The following is a 9,629-nucleotide window of genomic DNA, read 5'->3' on the forward strand; positions in this document are numbered from 1 at the left end:
ACAAACTGATATAATGACTAGTGCCAAAGAAGAGAAGAGACTGCAGTCTAGAAGAGCTCAAAAGTGGGCGAGATCTGGTCCCCAAACCCCTCTTCCTTGTTCTCTGGTTCCAGGACACAGCCAGGCAGACAATTTCCCATTTCATCATCTAATAAAAGGCTTAGTGACATCAGATAGAAAGGTAATGATCATAGGTCTTTTGCCACTGACACATAATGACCCACCTAGCCCTTCTGAGAGTTCTGCATCCTGTACTTTAGATAATGAAGAGTAGTTTGAGTGGCACTAGGGAGCCATTTTAACCCTTTGGGTCCATGGTCAGTGGTGACAAGAGCATTCATTGCACTCCAAACCCTGACAGCACAAAAAATTTCCTTGGGTTTTTTTAACCTCACTGTAGCACAAAAAGTCTAACAGATGTAGCACTCTAGTTGGCTTAGAGAAGCAGAGAAAACACCAATGCTGTAACTAAGGTAGGGACATGGGACACCAACATTGGAAGGGATTCTTCTTTTTTTTTTCTTTTTGTGAGGCAATGAGGGTTAAGTGACTTGTGCAGGGTCACACAGCTACTAAGTGTTAAGTGTCTGAAGCCGGATTTGAACTCAGGTACTCCTGAATCCAGGGCCAGTGCTCTATCCACTGCACCATCTAGCTGCCCCCGAAAGGGGTTCTTCTTATAGCATTCTTAATCCTTTAGCAGCATAGAGACAACTGAATTTAGAACTGAGTTAGGAAGAAATTAAACTAGAATAATTTATTAAACTACCAGATGGTAGCTTCCCCCAACCTAGGCCTTCAGGTAAAATAAAATATGGAGGGGCTGATCTTAAAAGGATAAGTAAAAGGAGGGAGTATTAAAACTATGTATATTTTGTTCTAGGCTAGGTGAAGAGAGGAAGGGCAGAGAAGTGGGATCAGACCACTCAGTTTATATGTAAAGATGGGGTCAACTGAGTCAGTCACTCACTCTATCCTCACTTAGCCCAGATAATTTTAGTTATTAGATAACAAGTCTCAATTGTTCACTAGGTGCCCTCAAAGACAGAACACATCTGGTGAATTAAGCAATCAATCAAGGTATATAATGTGAACAAAGGAGTGCCAGAAACCCTGAGGGTCTTATACAATACCATCCAATTAGTTTGGGATCTTGGATTCCTTCTGGCCAAGTCCCTGAGGAGGAATGGTTTGGGGAAAGGGAGGAGAAAAGCCTTAGCCTCAGCCAGAGGAGGCTCTTATGAACTTTAAAAGGTCTAAGGACTAGATTTGCTGCCTTAGGAGCATTCCCTGAATGGTTGATAGCAGTGTCTGTGTCAGGAGCCAAAGAGAGAGTAGATACGAGGAAAAGCAATTTAAAGGTTCAACTAAGGGGCCAACGGAAAAATTGCACCGAGGGGGAAATTCCTGAGAACCCCATGAAGGGAAGAAAAGAACTTTCAGCACTGAGAAGCTGTGAGTTACCCCTTTGCCATATGTACTGTCTAAGATTGAGCCCACTTTCCCCTGGATTCTATATGCATTACAGGGAGTATATATCATAGACTTTTTTGGGGGGGGTGGGGCAATGAAGGTTAAGTGACTTGCCCAAGGTCACACAGCTAGTAAGTGTCAAGTGTCTCAGGCCGTATTTGAACTCAGATCCTCCTGAATCTAGGGCCAGTGCTTTATCCACTTCACCACCTAGCTGCCCCCATATCATAGACTTTTGAGTGGATGCTTTCCACCAAACTATACCACTTTTTTCTTGGCAGGGAAATGAGTGTTAAGTGACTTGCTCAAGGTTACACAGCTAGTAAGTGTCAAGTGTCTGAGGCCACATTTGAACTCAGGTCCTCCTGAATCCAGGGCCAGTGCTTTATCCACTGCACCACCTAGCTGCCCCCTTTAATTGTATTTTAAAATATTTTTTTATATCAGTTCCAAATTCTGTCCCTCCTTCCACCCCACACACACCCATTGAGATGACAAGAAATATTATACATATGAAGTAATGTGAAGCATATTTCCACATTGCTTATATTAATATGAAAAGAAATCAAGAATTTAAATGTCAATATTGGCAAAAGAAATTTAACAAGCCATTAATGAAATCTCAATAAAAAACCCATGTCTAGATATTTACAAGTAAATTATATCAAAGGTTCAAAGAACAACTAACTCTAATGTATAGTTTCTGAAATAAAAGAGAGCCTCCTATCAAAGTACTTCTATGAGAATTTAAATACACCTACTATGTGTTCCCTAGACAGTGTGCAAAGCTCTGCAGATACAAAAAGAGCCAAATAACAGTCCCTAACCTCAAGGAATTCTCAATATAATGGGGGAAGTGACATGCAAACATGTGTGTGTGTGTGTGTGTGTGTGTGTGAATAGGAATGTGAAATTATGTACAGGAATGAATAGTAAATAAAAGAGTGAAAACACTGAAATTAGGAAATGTTCAGGAAAGCTTCCTTTGGAAGGTAGGCTATTAGTTCAGACTTGAAGGAAGCCAAGGAGGTCAGTAGCAAGAACAGAAGAGGACAGGCATTCCAGAGAAAGTGCCCGGAGCCAAGAGATAGAGTGTCTTATGGATGGTGGAGCAGGAAGGCCAGTGTCACTGGGCCAAAGAATAAGTATCGGGGGCTAAGGTATAAGGTGACTGGAAAGGTAGGAAGGGGATAGGGTATGAAAGGCTTCGAACCACCAAAAAGTATTTTGCATTTGCTCCTGGAAGCAACAGGAAACCACTGGAGTTTGCTGAGTGAGGGTTTGCGGGGGAAGGATGGTGCTGTGGTCATGGCGGTGGCAGTGATTTGATTGGGCCTGTTTTTAAGGAAAATCTCTTTAGTGGCTGAATGGAGAATAGATTGGAGTAGAGAGAGACTTGAGGCAGGCAGACCTCAACAAACCTCAGGGTTTGTAGCAATCATGGTATGAAGTGATGAGGCTTGCACTAGAGTGATGGGAGAGTCAGAGGAGAGAAGAGATGTTGCAAAGGTTAAATTGATAGATCTTGGCAACAGCTTGGCTATGGGGAGGGGTGAGAGATAGTGAGGTTGTGAGCCCGAGGAACTGGGAGGATGGTGATACCTTTGACAAAAGGAGAGTAGGGGAGAGTAGGATTCAAATGGAAAGAGTTCTCTTTGGGATATATTGAATTTAAGATGTCTTCTGGACCCAAATCTGGGACAGATAAAGCAGAAAAATAAAGTACAGGCCACTAGCTGTGATGAATATTGATGCAAAAATATGGAATAAAATATTCTGACAGAGCAATGTATGAAAACACATTAAACAATGTATGTTTAATAGCATGTTAAGGGGGCAGCTAGGTGGCGCAGTGGATAAAGCACCAGCCCTGGATTCAGGAGGACCTGAGTTCAAATCCGGCCTCAGCCATTTGATACTTACTAGCTGTGTGACCCTGGGCAAGTCACTTGACCCTCATTGCCCTGCCCCCCAAAATAAATAAAAATAATGAAAAAAATAATAGCATGTTAAAAATCATTATATGCTATAACCTAGTTGGATTTAAACCAGTAATGCATAGATATATCAACCTTAGGAAAACTATAAACATGTTAGACCATATTAATAGCAAAAACAAAAAACATCACATTCATATTAATAGATGTAGAAAAAACTTTTGACAAAATGCAACACTAATTTACTTTTTTTTTAAACTAATTTACTTTTTTTTTTGCAGGGCAATGGGGGTTAAGTGACTTGCCCAGGGTCACACAGCTAGTAAGTGTCAAGTGTCTGAGGCCAGATTTGAACTCAGGTCTTCCTGAATCCAGGGCCAGTGCTCTATCCACTGCGCCACCTAGCTGCCCCCAACTAATTTACTTTTAAAACATTAAAAAGAAAAGGAATAATTGTCCTTTTCCTTAACAGGGTAAACAGTATCTATCCAAAACAAAGAGCTTTAGTATTATCTGTAATGGAAAACTGCTAGAAGACTTTCCAATTACATAGTGGTACAGACACTATCACCATTATTATTTGATATAGAAATGCTAATTATTAAAATAAGATAGGAAGGTAAATGGAGAGAATAAGCAGAGGCAAAAAAGAAAATGAATTTATTACATTTCCAAATGATATCACGTTTTACTTAAAGAACCTTACAGTATCTACTAAAATTAAAAACACTCAATAACTTCAGTAAAATAGCAGAATATAAATTAAATCCACAGAAATCATCAGCTTTTCTGTGTGTTACTAATGAAACAGCAAGAAGAGAGAAATTCCATTCAAAAGAACTTCAAAATGTATAAAATATGTGGCAGTACTCCCAGTAAGATATATTTAGGACTTCTATGACTATAACTATAGAAAAATCTTTAACTAAAGGAAAACAAGTAATTGGAGAGATTTAAATGTTTGTGGTTGGGCTATACTGATATAAAAATGAAAATACTATTTAAAGTAATTTACAAATTTAGTACCATACTAATCAATCTGTCACAGGATTACTTTATAGAGTTATATGAAATAACAACATTCAAACCAAATTCACCTACAGGAACAAAATATCAAGAATCTTAAGGGAAATAATACAAATAGTAGTTATGAAAGGGGCTAACAATATTAAATTTCTAATTGTCTATAGAACTGCAATCATCAAAATAATTTTCAAAATACAAAAATTGATGTGTGGATAACACTGTCTACCCTAGCTCCCACTGCCTGAAGAACAAGTATATTACATTTCATCCCTCCCTCAGTATTATCCAGTACACTTAAGGGGGTTTGGTGGTGGCTAGACTCAGAGCCATTGGCTCTAGCCTCCAGCAATAGTGTGCCTTCAGTTTTAATGGTGGGTTCCTTATACCTCAGTTCCATTTAGTCATTAACAGTCAGAGCAGTTTTTACAAAGAGATACCTTTACTTCAAAGGTATAGGCACCAGTCTGCCAGAAACTGTTTTAATTTATCATTATTATATGTGCAACCTATTTGTAACTTCATTCAAGGGACAAATGTCCAAATTGGCACAGTGGCTCCCACACACCATGCTCTCCCACAGGGTTCTCTTGCTAAGGAGATTTTTAGGTATAATTTCTAGGAATCTTAAACAAACAATAGATCCCAATATGTAAAACTATAGTTGGGATAACATTCTAGAATTTGTCACCATCCCATTCCCTCACTCTTAGGAGTTAAACAAAAGGACCTCCTTCCATAAATATTTTCATCCTTTCTCAATGGAGTCTGGGGGTGGGTCCCAGCACTAATCACTCAGAGGGTCTGGAGAAAGAGAATCAATAACCCCAAAGCTTCTGGGGTGGAGAAAATAATATTAGCCAGAAAGGGTTAACAAACCCTTAATCCATTTACCTAAGTAAAGGCTTTTTGTCCTCGACCCTGACCCACCTTTCCAAGAGACCTTTCTCCACATTTGGAAAGGGCTTTAGAAGAAAATATTTAAAATATTTTCAGTTTGACTAAACAGGAGGTTTTAAATATACCTCTACATTCTTAACAACCATATGGAAAATGAGGGACATGTGAAAGGGCTACAGGATAGAAACTCATGTATATTCATTCAGATCCTTCCCAAAGGGAAGCAAAATTCAGGAGATTAAGAATCGCTGAACCTATGGAAAAAGAACAAGCTGTATAAACACAGGGACTGCTGTATATGGGGACTGTCTCTTGATGTGAAATAATGGCAAACTTCCTTTTCAGACAGCATTCTTTTATTTTTTTTTTAATTTTCTTTTTTTGCGGGGCAATGAGGGTCAAGTAACTTGCCCAAGGTTACACAGCTAGTAAGGGTCAAGTGTCTGAGGCCAGATTTGAACTCAGGTCCTCCTGAATCCAGGGCCTGTGCTTTATCCATTGTGCCACCTACCTGCCCCCCCTTGACTTTAATTTTTAATAAAAGTGGGTATCTGGCCATCAAGGATGACCCTGTTCCATCACCATCAGGAGGAAGAACCCACTACTACTTGGCTCCACATTGTCATGTGTCTGCAAAGGTAACTGCCAGCCTTAAAATCATTCAGATGATCACAGAGTAGATCCTCTATTGTATAGAGAGGAGAGCTTGCTTTTTAAGCAAGCATAATATTTGAACAAGTATTTGAATTGCCGTAACTTGAATGGCTGCTAAAAATTAACCTTTTGATGTTTATGATGAGGTTTAGGGTATATTGCATGAAAGAGCTAAATGTGAACCATATGCAAACCATATGGTTTAATGCACTTGCAAATGAAAAGTATGTGATCTTGATGAAAATATACGCTCCAGGAAGAGAAGGACTATTCCATACATATGCTCTCCTTAATGCCTAGGATCCTAGGCTGGAGCAGGGAGCAGCCCTGGGAAGAACGAGTGTTAATAAATGTTTGCTGGAGATTCTGGAGATGAAGAGAGGCCATGGTGCAGGGCGAGCTTTTCAGGAGGGGCAGGCTCGGAATGGGCCCACTGCAGCGACCCTCTGCGCCACCCGCTGCCAGCCGGCTGCCTGGCACAGCCCTGGAGGAGGTAGCCAGGGAGCACATGGGAGGGCCTCGGCCCCATCCTGGGCAGCGGCCCCCATGGGCGCCTTGGCCCCATTGCCCTCTAGGGCAGGGTCTCTAGCGTGGCAGGCATCTGGGGGAAGGGCTTCTGGCAAAGGCTGTGATGACCGCCCCCCCCCCCCCTTTCTGCTTAAGGCCCAGAGGAAGCCATCTTGGCTGGAGCCAGGGCTCTCCAGTAGAGAACCACAGGAATCGATCGATCGATCGATGCTGGACTCACCGGCCTGTGACTCGACTGGCTGCTCTTTGCTGGGGCTTCGTGGTCATGATGGGGGGGGCGGGGCTTAAAGAATTTGGGGGTCTGTGCAGGGGCCGGCCCAAGTCCGAAGGGAGGGGCACAGGGTGGTAAGGTGGGGGCCTCGAGGGCCGAGCACGGGGTTACCCCGCAGGGCCTCTGGCCCTCCCGGAGGGGGTTTCCGCTCCTGCGCAGTCCACACCACGCCAGCCCGGAGTTCTGTATCCCAGGGTGCCTGCTGGGCCTGAGGGCTGGTCACATGGTTGGCCTATACGGGGCTTCCCCAAGGGGCTGACCAGTTTTCCGTTGGAGGGGTGGTCACGTGGTTGGCCTACACGGGGTCTCCCCGGCAGGGACCCTCCTGCCTCCAGATAGGTCTCTGGCAGGGGCCCAGGCACGGGGTCTCCTAAAGTGCCCCTGGCTCTGGGCAATCTCCCGGGCGGCGCCGGAAGGAGAGGGGGCTGCCGTTTGGCCCTCCCCTCCCCCCCCTTTCCTCGTAGCCTCGTGACACTCTCCTCACAAGCTTTTGAGGCGCCTGAGGAGCGGACGGGCCCATGGATCCTCCCGGGCGGAGCCCCGCCCGGCCCTGGCCTCTGCCTTTGGGCCTTCGGAACCGATTCCTGCCTTTCCCCCCACTGTCTGTGGGTCCCTCGAGGCCCCAGCCCCTGCCCCCCAGATCTGAGGCCAGCCTGGTGTGGGTCCTGCAGCCTTGCAGGTAGGCCCAGGAGGGGGAGGGAGGCTTGAGGCCAGGAGGTGAGGGGGGAGGGACATGGGGCAGGGCGGGGGCAGCCTGGAGTGGCAGCCATCTTGGGTGTTCGTGGTTCTTGGGCCTGGGGGTGGGGGCTTGGTCACCATAGCTGCCCTTGGGTCCTAAGAGATGAGAGCCAAGCAGGTCGTTCTGCAGCCCCCCCCCCAGTCCAAATCTTGGCTTCCCTCAGGGTCCTGGACTGGGGGTGGGGGTGGGGGGGCTAAAGCGTCTGCCCTCTGGACCTGGGCATGGGGTTTGCCCTCTTGGCTACTCTCAGGCCCTGAATCTGGGTTGGGTCTGGGAGGGGGTGGGGGGGGGTTCTGCCTTGGGGGCTTCTCTCTCTCTCTTGCAGGTGCAAGTCCCCGGATGTGGCCTCCGCCTGCCCCTCCTCTCCTGCTGACCCTTTCAGGGTTTTTTCTCTGTGTTTCTGCTCTAATGGAGACCAGAGAAATTACCCTGAGAGGGAACCCAGGACGACACCAGGACACCCCCAGCACTGTCCTCCCCCAAGGGTGGGGAGCAGGAGAATGAGTCCCAGCAGAAGCAGCAGCGGTGCTATCCCGAACCCCCTCCTCATCTTTGTACTGAGGAGTCGGGGTGAGATGGCCCTCATACAGGGAATGGGGCATTGTTCTTCTCTCCTAGCCTATTCTATTGCTTCTTCATCCCTATCCTGTTGTGGGACATGATATGGGGTGCCCTCCCCCCACTGCTGTGGCTTTTCTCCCTTCCCTGCAGGCCAGGCAGCAACCATGGAGGTGATCCCAATGATACGTCTGTCATGACATTGGAAGAGAAGCCAGTCTGGACCCTGTCTTTCACATCACCTGTCAGGTCAGTTCAGTGCCCTGGGCCTAAGAAATCCTAAGAAGCCAAATGAGGGACCCTCTCCCCTCCAAAGGACATAGAACTTGGGGCTAGAAGGGTGGGCCCTGAGGCTATGGCTAGGCTTTGTGCTTTGCATATTTGGGGGAGGGGTTCAAAGGGGGTACCAAGAGGCATATTTCCTCAGAAGTACCCCCTCTCTTCCCATGTGCCATGAAATCAGGCCTTTCAGCAAATTCTGAACCCCTATAGTATTTTCATTGTTTCACATACCTTAAAACTGGCTCTTGAGCATGTCCTTTCTGGTATCAGTCATTGTTTTATTTCCTTGTATTAGGTTTTCTTCCCCAACTAGACTCAAGGCTTGTACCCTGAGGCCTAAGATTGCTGAGCCTCAGAGGAACCCATAGAGATGTGGGCATCACCCTCTTCACCCCAGAAGGCTCCTTCCCCAGTTTTCTCTCCAGAGGACCAGACTGAACAATGGATCTGGGAGAAGCTTTTGGAACTTTATCTACTTCCTATTCCTCAGAAATTCTGAGGTTGCTTGGCCACCACTCGTTTCAGTGGCCAGGCCTCAGAAAAGATCTCTTTTCCTTCTTCAGCTTTTACCCCAATGATAAAAACAGGCAGTAGAGGGAAGACTAGACCTTTGTGTTACTACTAGACTTGGAAGAAACTTCAGAGGGAAAACCCCTGCCCCTCCCCCATAATAAAACTCCTTTTACAAGGACTGTAGGGATTCTTTGGCACTTTGGACTATATTGGCCACCTCTTTGATGTTATGGCAAGTCAGACTGCCTAGTAACATAGCAAGGTAAATGAGACTTTTTGTTCAAATTCCTACTAATGAAACAAAATAAAAATGTTCTACATGTGGTATGTGGAAAAAAACTGGTGTGCGAGTGGTCATTTACAAACAAATTTTTTCAGTTCCAAATTCTCTCTCTCTTCCCACATTGAGAATGCAAGAAATACAATGCCTGATATACATAGGAAATCATGCAAACTATTTCCACATTGGCCATTTTTGGAAGGGGGGGGTACAAGAAAAAAAAATTAAATATGCTTTCTCTGGAGGTGGATGGTACTTTTCATCTTAAGTCCTTCAGAATTCTCATGGATCATTATGTTGAATGAGATTGGTAAGTCCTTCACAGTTGATGATCAATATAAATATTTTAATAGTATTTTATTTTTTCCAATTACATATAGAGATACTTTTTAATATTCACTTTTGTTTTCAACATTCACTTTTTTTAGGGCAATGAGGGTTAAGTGACTTGCCCAGGGTCACACAGCTAGT

Source organism: Dromiciops gliroides, chromosome X (genome assembly GCF_019393635.1).
Source record: "Dromiciops gliroides isolate mDroGli1 chromosome X, mDroGli1.pri, whole genome shotgun sequence".
In the NCBI taxonomy this organism is placed as follows: domain Eukaryota; kingdom Metazoa; phylum Chordata; class Mammalia; order Microbiotheria; family Microbiotheriidae; genus Dromiciops; species Dromiciops gliroides.